The sequence below is a fragment of the Bos indicus genome, chromosome 20, assembly GCF_029378745.1.
Source record: "Bos indicus isolate NIAB-ARS_2022 breed Sahiwal x Tharparkar chromosome 20, NIAB-ARS_B.indTharparkar_mat_pri_1.0, whole genome shotgun sequence".
Taxonomy (NCBI): Eukaryota; Metazoa; Chordata; class Mammalia; order Artiodactyla; family Bovidae; genus Bos; species Bos indicus.
The window spans coordinates 41,892,237-41,911,234 of record NC_091779.1 but is presented as its reverse complement, the minus strand read 5'-3'; positions in this window follow the sequence as shown (position 1 = coordinate 41,911,234).

Here is an 18,998-nt window from a genome sequence, read left to right as displayed (position 1 = left end):
TCACTATCGTTTCTAAACCACCCACAAACATTCCCTTCCTCTGGGCCTCAGCCTTTTGACAGAGCAGCCTCCACTTGTGGGAGGTTAAGGGAAGTGGAATCATTAGAGAAAGGGGGAATGCCTCTTATCAGGTTGTAAGCATGCCATCTTTGAGAGCAAATTGAACAAAACAGGTATTGATATAGGAACAAACATTTACCAAGGATTGGGTGTGTTAAATACCTGAGCCCAAAAGAACTACAAGATAATACCTGTAGTCTATAATGATTGTGTCCATAGAATAACTTAGTTATAAACAAAGGAAAGGCATTCATGTCAGTTTTCCAGCTTCTCTGTGATCTGTTCTCTTATAGATAAACCTGATAACCATGTTCCACAATGCTGGTGTCAACATGACATAAAAATCCATGTAGTTTGTTACAGGTCAATATCACTGATGAACATAGATGCAAAAATCCTCAACAAAATTCTGGCAAACAGAATTGAACAACACAATAAAAAGCTCATACACCATATTCAAGTCAGGTTTATTCCAGGGATGCAAGGATTCTTCAATACGCACAAATCAATCAGCATGATACACCATATTAATAAATTGAAAGATAAAAACCATATGCTCATCTCAATAGATGCAGAAAAAGCCTTCAACAAAGTTCAGCGTCCATTTATGATAAAAATGCTTCAAAATGGGCATAGAAAGAATCTACCTCAACTAGTAAAGGCCACATATAAGAAGCCCACAGCAAACATTATTCTCAATGGTGAAAAAAACTGAAAGAATTCCCTCTAAAATCAGGAACAAGACAAGGGTGTCTGCTCTCACCACTATTATTTAACATAGTTTTGGAAGTCCTAGCTCCAGCCATTAGAGAAGAAAAAAGGAATCCAGATGGGAAAAAAAGTAAACTCTCACTGTTTACAGATGACATGATACTATACATAGAAAACCCAAAAGAAACAACAAAATTACTAGAGCTAATCAGTGAATTCAGAAGTCACAGGATACAAGGTCAATACTCAGAAATCACTTGCATTCCTATATATTAACAATGAAAAATCAGAAAAATTAAGGAATCAATCCCATTCACCACTGCAACAAAAGGAATAAAATATCTAGGAAAAAGCTTACCTAAGGAGACAAAAGACATGTATACAGAAAATTATAAGACACTGATTATAAGAAATCAAAGATGACATAAACGGAGAGATATTCCATGTTCCTGGGTAGGAAGAATCAATAATGTGAAAATGATTATACTACCAGATTCAATGTGATCCCTATCAAATTAGCAATGGCATTTTTCACAGAACTAGAACAAAGAATTTCATAATTCATATGGAAACACAAAAGACCCTGAATAGCCAAAGCATTCTTTGAAAAAGAATGGAGCTGGAGAAATCAACCTTCCTGACTTCAGACTACACTACAAAGCTACAGTCATCAAGACAGAATGGTATTGGCACAAAAACAGAAATATAGACCAGTGGAATAAGATAGAGAAACCAGAGATGAACCCATGCACCTATGGGTACCTTATTTTTGACAAAGGAGGCAAGAATATACAATGGGGCAAAGATGGCCTCTTCAATAAGTGGTGCTGGGAAAACTGGACAGCTATGTGCAAAAGAATGAAATTAGAACACTACCTTATGTCATACACAAAGATTAACTCAAAATGGATTAAAGACCTAAATGTAAGACCATTGTAGCTCTGGGATGTTTGTAGTCAAACTCTGAGGCTAATATTCAGCAGAGCCTACCCTCCTGCTGCAAGAGGTAAGCATCTAATTAAAATCCACCATGAAAGCCTTCTGGCTCTCATGATATGCCCCGAGTTGAGAGCTGGCTGCCCTGGTATGTCAAGATCTTTCTTCAGAGCTTCCAGGAGAGTTAACGACATCAGCCACCTCTAACAATCTTTATAAAACCATTGCCCCATAACTTTCAAGAGCTACTCAGTACTCCCGAGCCTGGTCCCTTCTGTTTCTTCCTGAACAATCAGAGGTGTTAGCATGCTCCATGGCTCCAGCATGCTGTGGGTTATCACTGTCCCTCCTCAGGCCTGGAAGGAAAGTTATGACCAACCTAGACAGCATATTAAAAAGCAGAGACATTACTTTGTCAACAAAGGTCCATCTAGTCAAGGCTATCTATGGTTTTTCCAGTAGTCATGTATGGATGTGAGAGTTGGACTATAAAGAAAGCTGAGCGCCAAAGAATTGATGCTTTTGAATTATGGTGCTGGAGAAGACTCTTGAGAGTCCCTTGGACAGCAAGGAGATCCAACCAGTCCATCCTAAAGGAAATCAGTCCTGAATATTCATTGGAAGGACTGATGCTGAAGCTGAAATTCCAATACTTTGGCCACCTGATGCAAAAGGCTGACTCATTTTAAAAGACCCTGATGCTGGGAAAGATTGAGGGCAGGAGGAGAAGAGGATGACAGAGGATGAGATGGTTCAATGGCATCTCCGACTCAATGGACATGGGTTTGGGTAGATTCCGACAGTTGGTGATGGACAAGGAGGCCTGGCGTGCTGCAGCTCATGGCATTGCAAAGAGTCGGACACAACTGAGCAACTGAACTGAACTGAGCTGAACTCCTCAGGCCAGCAGTGAGGCTCTCGAGGCCTCCTAGCATCAAGAAGGAGCAAATTCTCTAGTCCCATTCTCGATGGTCAACATTCCATAGCCATCTCTTTCAGTTCAGGTTCCCACAAAAGCAGAACTGGAAGCAAGGATTACAGGGCATGTAGTTTATTGGGGAGGTGATGTCAGGAAGAGAGGGCATGGGGAAAATGAGATAGAGAAAGAAGAAAAGTCAGTAAAAAATACATCAAAGAGAGGATTACTGCTACAATCAACAAGAGCTGAATTCACTCTAAGGTGCTGCCAAGAATTGTCCACTGAGAGATGGAGAAGCTTACATATTTCTCCACTGATTTCCTCTTCTTTATTGGCTGGAGATTGCCCCTGAGAGCCTGACATGCTGCTTCTTCCCAGCCACACTTGGAAGCCCCACCCTTGCAGAGTGGAGCATATGCTATGGATGACCACTGGATGACTCAGGAGGAGAAGCAGAAAGATCTAGACGTAGTTGGATGCTGTCAGAGTGCGCAGGAAGTGTATCTTATGACTGCAGGCAAAGTTACTGGTTAGACACCAACAGCATCTGCTATAGCAAGAATAAGGTACCGATTCTGTCTATATACCTTTCAAGCAATTTTAAACAGCGTCTGCTGTGTTGCAGAAGGTGTGGGGAAACAGCACATTGATATATGGTTGTTCAGAATGTGTGTTGATACAGCTTCTATGAAGGGCAATTGGATGGTAGCTGTCCATATTGAAGATATGTATTATTTTTCATCCAGGTTTAGAACTTTCACTGCTAGGAATTGATCCTGCAGATATTGGTGCAAAGTCTTCCATACAAGTATTTTCATTGTACTTGTAGAGGATTGGGCAGAGGGGTCCTCCACAGGACACTGGGTAAATTATTGTACATTCATACATTAAGTTTAAGTGGCACCCTTAAACAGAATGGGATCCCCTCTTGAACACTTACTGGGAGGTAGCAGAAAATATAAAATGATTAGCAGTGTATTCAATATACTATGGTATGAATAAGTGCTAAAAGAAAGTGTTTGTATGTCTACAAACCATCTCTAGGAAATTTCTACATGCTAGGGATTTTATTCTTGTAACTTTTCTGTTATACCTAGGGATTCAGGATAAGAGGTGGTGGCTCCAGGGTAATATTAGTCTACCAAATGATAGACTGTGAAAACATGTATGATGACAATGGACAAATAATAACAGAGTACAGCAAAGTGATAGATAGCAAGTAGTCATTCACAATTGGTAGTTTTCCTATTCACTAGTAATAGATAAAAAATGTATTCGAAAGGAATTTCCAACAGAAACCTAAGTATAAAACACCTGAGAATAAACATAACAATAAATATCTAAGGTCTTTACAAGGGAAAAAATAAACTATAGGACATAGACGAAGACCTAAAAAAACAGACAGTATTAATTGTCTCAATATTTTATGATGCCAGTGCTCTCCAAATTGTTCCATAAAGACGATGTAATCCCCTAAAATCCTAATACCATTTGGTATATGGTTTAACAAGCTTATTCAAGAATTCATAAGGAAGGCTATAAGTAGCTTAGACAATTACGGAAGAGGGGGAAATTAAATGATCAGTAAACACAAAAATCAATATTATTCTTCCTAGTTATTACAGACATGTAAATTAAATAAGATGTAACTTTTCACCACTTAATTGGCTAAAAAAAGAAATCAAAAATGTTGACACTACCAATCAAGAGTGTGAGGAAATGGTATTCTCTCACTTGGCTGATAGAAATCATTTATTTCTATTTAAGTTTCTCTGAAAAGCAACTTTGCAGTAACTATGAAAATGGTAATTATTCATTCCTGATGGCCCAGCAATTCCATTTCTCAATATCTATCCTATATGCATCAATCATACATTTTAAGTGGCATGCACAAAGATATTCTTATCTATAGTTCACAGTTGCGAAGAAAAGAAAGAAAGGACAACAACCTAAATACCCATCAATACATACATGAATGGCTACACAAGCCATGGTAAATCCCTACTGTGAAATATTATGTAGTAATTTAAAAGAATGATGTAAATCAATATCTACTGACATGAATAAAAAGCAAGGTTTAGAATACTGAATTCAATATCATCACCCCACTTATGAAAAATATGAACCACAAAACAATGTAAAATACTTGTACAGGTACAAATGTGTGGTTATACATTAATTTTTAAAAGATATTCACTGCCCAGGAGAGTCATCACAAGCCACATGGGACTATGTAAAGTTACATTTAAGTTAATGTAAAATTAATTTTAAAATTCAGTTTTTCGGTCTCACCAGCCACAATTCAAGTGCTCAGTAGCCATGTGTAGCCTGTGGCTACTGAACTGTGGGCGTAGGTACAGAGCATCTCCGTTATTGCAGAGGACTCTACCAAATGCTGCCGAGAGTCTTAATATCTATTATACAACAGTCCTTTTCAAGGAGGGGTCCCTAAACCAGCATCTGCAGGTAGGAGCTTGTGAGAAATGCAGAATCCTGGATTTCCACCCCCCATGACTTACCAAACCAAAATCTACATTTCAACAAAGTCCTTGGATAATTGTATGATCAGTAAGATTTAAAAGCTCTGCTCCAGTCTGCAGTGATATTAGCACCATCATCACCAACATTGAGAAGTCACTTCAGCTGTTCTTCCTTCAGTGCCTGGTAAAAGACTTTCCATTCATAAAAGCTGGGCCATTACCCACTGGTTTTCAAGCAGTAGCATTTTGGTTTGAATTTCCTTAATTAAATGAGTTTTTAAATTTTGGGGTGCTTATAGGATGGAACCTATTTTTTTAAGGAGGTAAAGAAATATACACATTTACTAATTATTCCTAAAGGATGCTTCACAGTTGCAAGATATCATTATCAACAAGAGATTTGAAAAGAAATACGGTAAGTGGTTCTGCAGATAACAAACAGTATATGGGTGCTTGGCTCAGAATAAAATTTGCTGTAACAGCATCACTTACAAAATCAAAATTGCACTTTCTTGAGAATATAGATAGAATTGAAGATGATGTCCTCTTGAAATGTGTTAGAAGACTCAAAAAGCAATGATGAATCCATTGATACAGGCATTTCTGCTACTGAACAATTTTTTGAAAAAGCCATATTCTCTTCTGAAAACTTGCACACTAAAAATAGCAGCACTTACAGACCAGGAGGTTGCTTTGGAGGGGAGTGTTGAAGCAGACCACTCAAAGAAAATGCACTATGTAACAAGAGAACTTAAAAAATCCTTTGTTTTTATTGAAGTCTAGTTGATCTATGATGTTTCAGGAGTACAGCAAAGTGTTTCATATATATATGAATGCACACATGGATAGATTCTTTTTCAGATTCTTTTCCATTATAGGTTATTTTAGGATATTGAATATAGTTCCTTGTGCTATAGAGTAGTTTGTTACTGTTGTTGTTTTTTTTTTATATATAGTAGCCTGTAACTCCAATACTTTGGCCACCTGATGCAAAGAACTGACTCATTGGAAAAGACCCTGTACTGGGAAAGATTGAAGGCGGGAGGAGAAGGGGACGACAGAGGATGAGATGGTTGGATGGCATCACCGACTCTATGAACATGAGTTTGAGTAAGCTCCAGGAGATAGTGAAAGACAGGGAAGCCTGGCATGCTGCAGTCCATGGGGTTGCAAAGAGTAGGACACAACTGAGCAACTGAACTGACTGATCTGTTAATCCCAAATTCCAAATTTATCCCTCCCCCTACTTTCCCCTTTAGTAACCATAAGTTCATTATCGATGTCTGTGAGTCTATTTCTGTTTCACATAAGTTCATTTGTATCACTTTTTAAATTCCAAATATAAGTGATATCATATGATATTTGTCTTTCTCTGACATGCTTTACTTATGTGATTATCTCTAGGTTCATCCATGTTGCTGCAAATGGCATTATTTCATTCTTTTTATAGCTGAGTAATATTCCATGGTATATATATATATATACTATATCTTCTTTATCCCTTCATCTGCTAATGGACATTTAGGTTGCTTCCATGTCTTGGCTATTGTAAATACTGCTTCTATGAACACTGTGGTGCGTGTACCTTTTCCAGTTGGAGTTTTCTCTGGGTATTTGCCCAAGAGTGGGATTGCTGGATCATAAGGTACTCTATTTTTAGTTTTTTAAGGAACCTCAATACTGTTCTCCATAGTGACTGTGTACCACCAACTGTGTAAGAGGGTTCACTTTTCTCCATACCCTCTCCAGCATTTATTATTTCTAGACTTCTAGATGATAGCCATTCTGACTACTGTGAGGATACCTCATTGTAATTTTGATTTGCATTTCTCTGATAATTAGTGATGCTGAGATTCTTTTCATATGCCTGTTGGCTACCTGTATGTCTTCTTTGGAGAAAGGCCTATTTAGGTCTTCTGCCATTTTTTTCATTGTTTTTTTTTTTTTTTTAATTGAGCTGTATGAGCTGTTTGTATACTTTGGAAATTAATCCCTTGTGATTCACATCATTTGCAAATATTTTATTTATCTACTGAGATGATCATATGGTTTTTATCCTTCAATTTGCTAATTGGTTTATCACATTGATTGATTTGCAGATAATGAAAAATCCTTTCATCCCAGGGATAAATCCCACTTGATCATCATGCATGATCCTTTTAATGTATTGTTAGCATTGGTTGTCTAGTATTTTGTTGAGGGTTTTTGCATGAATGTTCATCAGTGATACTGGCCAGTAATTTTCTTTTTTTCTGATATCTTTGTCTGCTTTTTGCATCAGGATTATGGTGGCTAGAATGAGTTTAGAAGTGTTCCCTTCTCTGCAATGTTTTGGAATAGTTTCAGAAGGATGAATGTTAACTCTTTAAATGTTTGGTAGAATTCACCTATAAAGCCATCTTGTTCTGGACTTTGTTGGGAGTTTTTAGGTTATTGATTTAATCAGTACTGGGAATTGATCTCTTATATTTTCTGTTTCTTCTAGGTTCAGTTTTGGGTGATCCTCCATTTGTTCTAGCTCACCCGTTTTAATGGTTCCTATGATCCTTTGTATTTCTGTGGCATAGTTTATAACTTACTTTTCATTTCTGACTTTATTGATTTGGGTCATTTCCCTTTTCATCTTGATGAGTCTGGTTAAGGTTTATCAGTTTTGTTTATCTTTTCAAAGAACCAGGTTTTGGTTTCATTGATACTTTCTATTGTTTATTTCAATCTCTGTTCCACTTGTTTCTGCTCTGATCTTTATGATTTCTTTCCTTCCATTAACTTTGAATTTTGTTTGTTTTTCTCTCTCTAGTTGCATTAGGTGAAAGTTTAGGTTATTTATTTGCAGTTTTTCTTGTTTCCTAAGGTAAGCTTGTATCACTATAAACTTGCTGCTGTGCTGTGTCCAGTAGGCTTTGGATTGTCGTGTTCTCGTTTTCTTTTGTCTCTAGGTATTTTTCTATTTCCTCTTTGATTTCTTCAGTCATCTACTGCTTGTTTAATAGCATATTTTTTAGTCTCTACATGTGTGTGGGTTTTGCAGTTTATTTTCTTGTCATTGATTTCTAGTCTCATACCGTTGTGGCCAGAGAATTTTTCTTAAAAGAAGTATCCAGTGAGAAATGCTGGTATAGTAACAAGTGACAAGTTAAACTCTTAATAAAGAAATACTACAGTAAGATTAGAGTCTTACCCTTTAAGAAAAAAAAAAAAAAGGCTGAAAGTAGCTTGATGAAAGGAGGTACAAAAAATATTTGGGGCTTTTGGGGTACCTGCCTGCTGCCTGCTAAGTCGCTTCAGTCAATCAAAATGCACAAGGATGGTGAAAACCAAGTACTCTGCTCTTCCAAGACAAAACATGTAACCAAACTGAGCCAAAAGAAGTAGGAAGTGGGGGAGATGGAGATGGGTGGAGGAGAAACAAAGTACAAAAGAGTATCTAAAGAGTCTATGGTATGTTACTCTTCACATAGCAAGAAGGAGATACAAGAAGATACATATGTATCGTCTTTGTGAAAGATATACAGATTTCCTGTGATTTATAATGGCGTTGCTGCTGCTGCTAAGTCGCTTCAGTTGTGTCCAACTCTGTGTGACCCCATAGATGGCAGCCCACCAGGCTCCCCCATCCCTGGGATTCTCCAGGCAAGAACACATCCAATAAATCTATCTTAAAGTTGAAAATGCATTTAATACACCTAAGTTACTGAATATCATAGCTTAGCCTGCTGCTGCTGCTAAGTCGCTTCAGTTGTGTCCGACTCTGTGCAACCCCATACACGGCAGCCCACCAGGCTCCCCCGTCCCTGGGATTCTCCAGGCAAGAACACTGGAGTGGGTTGCCACTTCCTTCTCCAATGCATGAAAGTGAGAAGTGAAAGTGAAGTCGCTCAGTCATGTCCAACTCTTAGCGACCCCATGGACTGCAGCCCACCAGGCTCCTCCATCCATGGGATTTTCCAGGCAAGAGTACTGGAGTGGGGTGCCATTGCCTTCTCTGTTCCTTCTCCTAGCCTACCTTAAATGTATTCAGAATACTAACATTAGCCTACAGCTGAACAAAATCATCTAACACAAAACCAACTTTATAAGAAAGTGTTGAGTATCTCATGGAGTATTGAATACTATTCTATACTAAAAGTGAAAGACTGGGTACAGAATAGTTGTGAGTCTATTGGTTGTTTACTCTTGGGATCATGTGTCAGATGGAGTGGCAGCTTGCTGTTCCCACCCAGCATCCCAAGGGTATCTACCACACATTGCTAGCCTGGAAAAGATTGAAGTACTAATGCGTATAACTTTTATACCATCATAATGTCAGGAAGTCATAATTCAAAAAATCTTAAAGTGGGGATCATCAGTACAGGAAAGATAAAGGAGAAACTAAAGAGGTGGGTTACCTACAGGATATGGATAACAAAGGGGTGAAAAGATGGGGAAACTAGAAGTTAGTGACAGGGGTGAGGAGGGAATGATGCTCTTCTAAGTACAGCTTCTGTACTTTGAAAACCTTACTGCTGCTGCTGCTAAGTCACTTCAGTCGTGTCCAACTCTGTGCGACCCCATAGTCGCATATTGTTGTAAATTACAGAATAATGTTAATTGTTCTCAAAACTGGATTTTCTTCAAAATTAAAAAAAGTTACTCAGTCATGTCCAACTCTTAGCGACCCCATGGACTGCAGCCTACCAGGCTCCTCTGTCCATGGGATTTGCCAGGCAAGAGTACTGGAGTGGGATGCCATTGTCTTCTCCATGAAACCTTACTAATGTCACATATAACCAAAAAATGAATTATTAAAATCAACCAGGGTGGGAGATGAACTGGCAAGTAGAATATAAATAGTTACAAATTAGCAAGTTAAATATGTTGCAAATGATTAACCCAACCATACTGAAGGAGATGAGGAAGAAAAAAACTAACCAAACCAACTTTGGAAAACAGTATATTAACTGGATACTGAAAGCCTAGAGAAAAAGAGCAGTTTATATTACTATACCCTAGCTAGTAAGTTTGTTTCTCATAGGAGTATAGATTGGCAATTCAGTATCTACGTTGTGTGTATACTAGTACTGAACAAGTAAGTGAATACACTGTACATGAGGGCCAGGATTCTTAGTCTCAGAGAAATGTTACAAGAATGGAGGAGGGCATGGCTAGAAGGAACCCTGGTGATTAATTGGAATCAGAGGTATCAGCATTGAAATCATTATTTTTAATACATATCTAATATGCACAGCATACACACACAACACACACCCATCCATACATTTAGATGACTGTGTATTATGTGTGGGTTTGATCCTTGGGTCAGGAAGATCCCCTGGAGAAGGAAATGGAAACCCACTCCAACATTCTTTACTGCAGAATTCCATGGACAGAGGAGCCTGGAGGGCTACAGTCCATGGGTTCTCAAAGACTTGGACACGACTTAGCAACTAAAACACAACAATGTGTGGGTTAGTACACATACATATATCTCCTAGCTCCATCTGCTACGAGGGCTAAGAAGCAATGGTACTCTCATGACAATAAACATACGAAACACCATTCCTCAATGAAAGGAACGAGACCTTTGGAAAATACAAGATAAGCATGGAATGGCCTGTTGTACCAGAAAATAAGGAGGTATTAAGGTACTTGAAAAAAAGATGGGAATATGTCAAAAAGACACAGGAACCAATGTGAAGAAGTTCCCAGTGGACAAAGTTGAAACAGTTTGAGCAACAAAATTAAAAATAATAGTATTGGATTTGAGCTCAGAATAAAATAAATTTTTATGAATCCATACCAATATAAAGAAAGGAATTGAATAAATACATGAATGGGGGAAACTGTATCTCTTCTTACAAGAATGTTCTAATAGACATAGAAGAAATGAGAGAAATTAAAAAATTACCACCAGGCAGATACCACCATAATAAGTATTGCATGCCTGGTCAGTTTGATGGATGTTAAAATCAGCTATGAGTGTTTGGGAAGAAATAAGATATTTCATAGCCTCAGATTATTTCTCTGAGATATTGTCAATTACATAGGGAAAACACTAACTTTACTGTGGAGAAGCTCTGTAGACACCTTAGCTAAGTGATCACCAGCAATAAATCACATAGAAATGAATGTCCCATTATGAATGAGAGGGACACAATATCACTTCTGAAAGTTCAGTTCAGTCGCTCAATCATGTCCGACTCTTTGCAACCCTATGGACTGCAGCACGCCAGGCCTCCCTGTCCATCACCAACTCCCGGAGCTTACTCAAATTCACGTCCATTGAGTTGGTGATGCCATCCAAACATCTCGTCCTCTGTCATCCCCTTCTCCTCCTGCCTTCAATCTTTCCCAGCATCAGGGTCTTTTCTAATGAGTCAGTTCTTCACATCAGGTGGCCAAAGTATTGGAGTTTCAGCTTCAGCATCAGTCCTTCCAATGAATATTCAGGACTGATTTCCTTTAGGATGGACTAGTTGGATCTCCTTGCAGTCCAAGGGACTCTTAAGAGTCTTTTCCAACACCACAGTTCAAAAGCATCAATTCTTCAGTGCTCAGCTTTCTTTATAGTCCAACTCTCACATCCATACACGACTACTGGAAAAACCATAGCTTTGGCTAGACGGACCTTTGTTGACAAAATAATGTCTCTGCTTTTTAATATGCTGTCTAGGTTGGTCATAGCTTTTCTTCGAAGGAGCAAGCGTCTTTTGATGTCTTAGCTGCAGTCACCATCTGCAGTGATTTTGGAGCCCAAAAAAATAAACTTTCTCACTGTTTCCATTGTTTCCCCATCTATTTGACATGAAGTGATGGGACCAGATGCCATGATCTTAGTTTCCTGAATGTTGAGTTTTAAACCAGCTTTTTCACTCTCCTCTTTCACTTTCATCAAGGGGCTCTTTAGTTCTTCTTCGCTTTCTGCCGTAAGTGGAGTGTCATCTGCATTATTGATATTTCTCCCGGCAATCTTAAAAATACAACACCTAATCTAATCACAAGAAAACATCAGACAAACCCAAGTTAAAAGACATTCTGAAAATTATCAAGGTCATGAGAGACAAGGAAAGGCTGAAAAACCATCACAGATTGCAAGAAACCAAAGGGAGTGCAATTTGGATCCTGGATTGGATCCTGAAGCAGAAAAAGAACATTAATGGGAAAATGAGTGAAATTTAAATAAAATCTGTGTTTGGTTAACAGTATTTACCAGTGCTATTTTTCTGGTTTGGTATTAATAACTGTATAATGGTTATGGAATTGTAAAAATCATGGGAAGCTGGGAGAAAAGCATATGTAAACTATTTGTGCTATTTTTACAACTTTCCTCCAAGTGGAAAATTATTTCAAAAGAATAAGAATATAAAGAGCATTGTGCTCAATACTCTACTCCTTTGTAGTTGCTGTATTCAGCCCTGCCAATGCTCTTGCATCTCCCTGCTCTACTTGATGGGAGAAAATATTACATGCTGGGAAGTTTTGCAGATGAACCAGTATAGTTTCCATGGCATACTGCCCTCATTTCCCTACTCTCCAATCTAATATGAGTGAATTCACTTTAAAGAATTATAGCAGAATAGACTATATTGACTCTCTGCTATTCCTTGGACTGTGTAGCCCGCCAGACTCCTCAGTCCATGGAATTCTCCAGGCAAGAATACTGGAGTGGGTTGCCATCCCCTTCTCAAGGGGATCTTTCTGACCCAGCGAATGAACCCAGGTCTCCTGCAATGCAGACAGATTCTTTACCATCTGAGCTACTAGGGAAGCCCCAGATTATACTGAAGTTGCATGTGAAACCTTTGATTACAGTGGAATCATGAAGTATAAGAGGGGGTGAAAATCGGTATTTAAAAATCAATACAAGCTTGCAATAGCCAAAACAATGTTTCTGATTTCAAAACTTATTATATACCTTCAGTTATCTAAACAGTGTGATACTGGCATAAGGACAGGCATATGGATCAAAGGAATAGATTGGAGAACCCCCAAATAAACTCAAAGAGTTGGACATGACTGAGCAACTTCACTTTCACTTTCAAATAAAGCCAAGCACATCTAGTCAATTTATTTTTCAATAGGAGTGCCAAGACCATGGGGAAAGAACAAACTTTTAACAAGTGATAGTGAGAAAACCGAATGCTGCTGCTGCTGCTGCTGCTGCTGCTGCTGCGTCGCTTCAGTCATGTCTGACTCTCTGCGACCCCATAGACAGCAGCCCCGTCCCTGGGATTCTCCAGGCAAGAACACTGGAGTGGGTTGCCATTTCCTTCTCCAATGCATGAAAGTGAAAAGTGAACGTGAAGTCACTCAGTTGTGTCCAACTCTTAGTGACCCCATGGACTGCAGCCCACCAGGCTCCTCCATCCATGGGATTTTCCAGGCAAGAGTACTGGAGTGGGGTGCCAATGCCTTCTCCAGAGAAAACTGAATATTCACATGCAAAAGAGTGAAGCAGGATCTTTACCTTATACCATATACAAAAACTAGCCCAAAATAGGTCAAAGGCCTAAGCTTAAGAGCTGAAAGCATAGAACTCTGAAATGAAAACGGAGAGGAAAATCTTTTCTGGTTATCATACCAAAAGCATAGGCAACAAAGGAAAAGCAGAAGAACTGGACTTGATTAAAATCAGAGACATTTGGGACTTTACTGGTGGTCCAGTAAAGACTCCAGGTTAAGACTCCAGGCTTCCAGTGCAGGGGCATGGGTTCAATCCCTGGTCAGGGAACTAAGATCCCACAAGCTGCAAGGCACAGGCAAAAAAAACAAACTAAAAACCCCAAATCAAAGGCATTTGTACACTAAAGAATATTAGCAAGAAAGTAAAAAGACAGCTTACAGAATAGGAGAAAATATTTGCAAACCATCTATCTTATAAAAGATGTTAATCCAGAATAAATAATTCCAACAATGCAACAGAAAAAAAACCCAACAACCCTCAATTCGAAAATAGGAAAAGGTCTTGATAGGCATTTCTCCAGAGAAGATATATAACTAGAAAATAAGCACATGAAAAGATGTTCAACATCATTAATCATTAGGAAAATGCAAATGAAAACCACAATGAGTTACCACTCTATGCCCACTATGATTCAAAAGATAAACAAACAAAAAAGGAAAATAACAAGTGTTGGCAAGGCTTTGGAGAAACTGGAATTTCCATGTATTGCTGTAAAAATGTAAAATGGTTCAGCCGCTGTAGAAAATAGTTTGGTAGTTCCTCAAAAAGTTAAATATAGAATTACCATATGACCCACAATTTCACTCCAATCTATATACCCCAAAAAACTGAAAGCAGGGACTCAGACACTTGTACACGAATATTCATACCAGCATTATTTACAGCAGTCAAAAAGTGGATACAACCCAAATGTCCACCAACAGGTGAATGCATAAACAAGATGTGGTATATACATACAATGGGATATTATTCGACCATAAAAAGGGATGAATTCTGCTACATGCTATGACACGGATGAACCTTGGAAACACTTTGCTAAGTGAAATAAGCCAAACACAAAAGGACAACTATTGTGTCATTCTACTTATATGAGGTACCTGGGACTGAACCTGGGTCTCCTGCATTGCAGGCAGATTCCTTACTATCTGAGCCACCAGGGAAGCCCATGGGGTGCCTAGAAAAGTCAAATTCAGAGACAGCAAGTAGAATAGAGATTACCAGGGCCTGGGAGGACTGGGCAATATGGAGTTGTTGTTTAATGGGCATAGAGTTTCTGTTTAGGATGATTTTAAAAGTCCTGGAAATGGATAGTAGTGTTGGTTGTACAACATTGTGAATGCACTTAATGCATTCACAAAATGGTTAAAATGGTAAATTTTATGATACATATGTATTTTTTCTTTAAGTTTTATTGAGATACAATGCACATATAATAAATGGCACATATTTAAATTTTCAGTTTTTATATGATACATATATTTTAACACAAAAGCTCAATACTATACATGAAATTCATATGATATTGTATGTCAAATATACTCAATTAAAAAAAATTAAATTACATCCCAAAAAACTCAATAAAGCATTTGATTTGAAATACGGACATATAATCATAGTAATTAACCATTAGAGACATTTAAATTTTTGTTTACATCCCCCCAAATTTATATATTCTGTTGTCCAAAGAATATTTTGAGAAACTTATTAGGATAATGAGGATCTCATAGATATAGTCTGCCTTATCAATAAGTATATATGTTCGTATGTGTATGTTGTGTTGTATGATGAGTAATAGAAAAAGAAGACGGTGCTACCTCTTCATTTTGAGGAAAGATCATCCTTTTTGCTTATCCTGGGGAAAAAGGAAATTGATATGACATACTTTTGGGAATGCTGCAGATGATCAAGAAGAAAAGGAAGGAAATCATGTGTTCAGATCAGAGATCAGATCAGATCAAATCAGTCGCTCAGTCGTGTGCGACTCTTTGCGACCCCATGAATCGCAGCACACCAGGCCTCCCTGTCCATCACCAACTCCCAGAGTTCACTCAGACTCACGTCCATCAAGTCAGTGATGCCATCCAGCCATCTCATCCTCTGTCGTCCCCTTCTCCTTTTGCCCCCAGTCCCTCCCAGCATCAGAGTCTTTTCCAATGAGTCAACTCTTCACATGAGGTGGCCAAAGTACTGGAGTTTCAGCTTTAGCATCAGTCCTTCCAAAGAAATCCCATGGCTGATCTCCTTCAGAATGGACTGGTTGGATCTCCTTGCAGTCCAAGAGACTCTCAAGAGTCTTCTCCAACACCACAGTCAAAAGCATCAATTCTTCAGAGCTCAGCCTTCTTCACAGTCCAGCTCTCACATGACCACAGGAAAAACCATAGCCTTGACTAGACGAACCTTTGTTGGCAAAGTAATGTCTCTGCTTTTGAATATGCTATCTAGGTTGGACATAACTTTCCTTCCAAGGAGTAAGCATCTTTTAATTTCATGGCTGCAGTCACCATCTGTAGTGATTTTTGGGCCCCAGAAAAATAAAGTCTGACACTGTTTCCACTGTTTCCCCATTGATTTCCCATGAAGTGATGGGACCAGATACCATGATCTTAGTTTTCTGAATGTTGAGCTTTAAGCCAACTTTTTCACTCTCCACTTTCACTTTCATCAAGAGGCTTTTGAGTTCCTCTTCACTTTCTGCCATAAGGGTGGTGTCATCTGCATATCTGAGGTTATTGATATTTCTCCCAGCAATCTTGATTCCAGCTTGTGTTTCTTCCAGTCCAGCATTTCTCATGATGTACTCTGCATATAAGTTAAATAAGCAGGGTGACAATATACAGCCTTGACGAGCTCCTTTTCCTATTTGGAACCAGTCTGTTGTTCCATGTCCAGTTCTAACTGTTGCTTCCTGACCTGCATACAAATTTCTCAAGAGGCAGATCAGGTGGTCTGGTATTCCCATCTCTTTCAGAATTTTCCACAGTTGATTGTGATCCACACAGTCAAAGGCTTTGGCATAGTCAATAAAGCAGAAATAGATGCTTTTCTGGAACTCTCTTGCTTTTTTGATGATCCAGTGGATGTTGGCAATTTGATCTCTGGTTCCTCTGCCTTTTCTAAAACCAGCTTGAACATCAGGAAGTTCACGGTTCACATATTGCTGAAGCCTGGCTTGGAGAATTTTGAGCATTACTTTACTAGCAGGTGAGATGAGTGCAATTGTGCAGTACTTTGAGCATTCTTTGGCATTGCCTTTCTCTAGGATTGGAATGAAAACTGACCTTTTCCAGTCCTGTGGCCACTGCTGAGTTTTCCAAATTTGCTGGCATATTGAGTGCAGCACTTTCACAGCATCATCTTTCAGGATTTGGAATAGCCAACTGGAATTCCATCACCTCCACTGGCTTTGTTCGTAGTGATGCTTTCTAAGGCCCATTTGACTTCACATTCCAGGATGTCTGGCTCTAGGTGAGTGATCACACCAGCATGGTTATCTGGGTCGTGAAGATCTTTTTTGTACAGTTCTTCTGTGTATTCTTGCCATCTCTTCTTAATATCTTCTGCTTCTGTTAGGTCCATACCATTTCTGTCCTTTATCGAGCCCATCTTTGCATGAAATGTTCCTTTGGTATCTCTGATTTTCTTGAAGAGATCCCTAGTCTTTCCCATTCTGTTGTTTTCCTCTATGCCTTTGCATTGATCGCTGAAGAAGGCTTTCTTATCTCTTCTTGCTATTCTTTGGAACTCTGCATTCAGATGCTTATATCTTTCCTTTTCTCCTTTGCTTTTCACTTCTCTTCTTTTCACAGCTATTTGTAAGGCCTCCCCAGACAGCCATTTTGCTTTCTTGCATTTCTTTTCTATGGGGATGGTCTTGATCCCTGTCTCCTGTACAATGTCACGAACCTCATTCCATAGTTCATCAGGCACTCTATCTATCAGATCTAGGCCCTTAAATCTATTTCTCACTTCCATTGTATAATCATAAGGGATTTGATTTAGGTCATACCTGAATGGTCTAGTGGTTTTCCCTACTTTCTTCAATTTAAGTCTGAATTTGGCAATAAGGAGTTCATGGTCTGAGCCACAGTCAGCTCCTGGTCTTGTTTTTGCTGACTGTATAGAGCTTTTCCATCTTTGGCTGCAAAGAATGTAATCAATCTGATTTCGGTGTTGACCATCTGGTGATGTCCATGTATAGAGTCTTCTCTTGTGTTGTTGGAAGAGGGTGTTTGTTATGACTAGTGCATTTTCTTGGCAAAACTCTATTAGTCTTTGCCCTGCTTCATTCTGTATTCCAAGGCCAAATTTGCCTGTTACTCCAGGTGTTTCTTGATTTCCTACTTTTGCATTCCAGTTCCCTATAATGAAAAGGACATCTTTTTTGGGTTTAAGCTCTAAAAGGTCTTGTAGGTCTTCATAGAACCATTCAACTTCAGTTTCTTTAGTGTTACTGGTTGGGGCATAGACTTGGATTACTGTGATATTGAATGGTTTGCCTTGGAAACGAACAGAGATCATTCTGTCATTTTTGAGATTGCATCCAAGTACTGCATTTTGGACTCTTTTGTTGACCATGATGGCTACTCCATTTCTTTTGAGGGATTCCTGCCCGCAGTAGTAGATATAATGGTTACCAACATTAAAAATGAAGGAAGGGATATCACCACAGACTCTATATACGTTGAAAGGCAAATAAAGGAATGAAGTGAATAACTTTATGCCAATAAACTTGACAAGTTGGTTAAAAGAAAGAGTTCTTTGAGAAAGACAACTTACCAAAGTAATACAAAAAGAAACAGAAATTTTGTGTAACTATTTTTAAAGTTGAATTGATGATCTTTGCCTTCCTGCAAAGAAAAACTATAGGTCCAGATGGTTTTCTTCGGGAATTCTATCAAACATTTAAGGAAGAAATTATACTAATCTTACACAAACTCCTTTAGAAAATAGAAAGTGTTCCCAACTCATTTTATGAAGCCAAGATAACACTGCCAAAAACTTGACAGAAACGCTGTAAGAAAATTGGAGACCAATCTCTAAGTTGCAAAAATCTTTCCGGAAGATATTAGCAAGTCAAAGCAGCAATGATTAAGTAGGTGTATTCTAGGAATGCAGGGTGGCCTTAACATTGAAAATCAATTGGTGTTATCCGACAACTTAATAGAAAAAAGGAGAAAAACTGTAAGATCATACCAATAAATGCAAAGCTGCCTCATAAAATTCAATAGTCATCATGATTTTAAGATAAAAACCTCTTTGCAAAGTAGGACATAAAAGAGAAATTTTTGTTGAATTTAAAAGGCATCTAGGAAAAGTCTAAAGACGATATCATCCTTAAAGGTGACACATTACATGTTCTTCCCTCAAGATTATGACCAAAGTTAAGATGTTTACTCTCACCACTTTTTTATCAGTATTATACTGGAGGCCCTAGTCAATGTAAAAA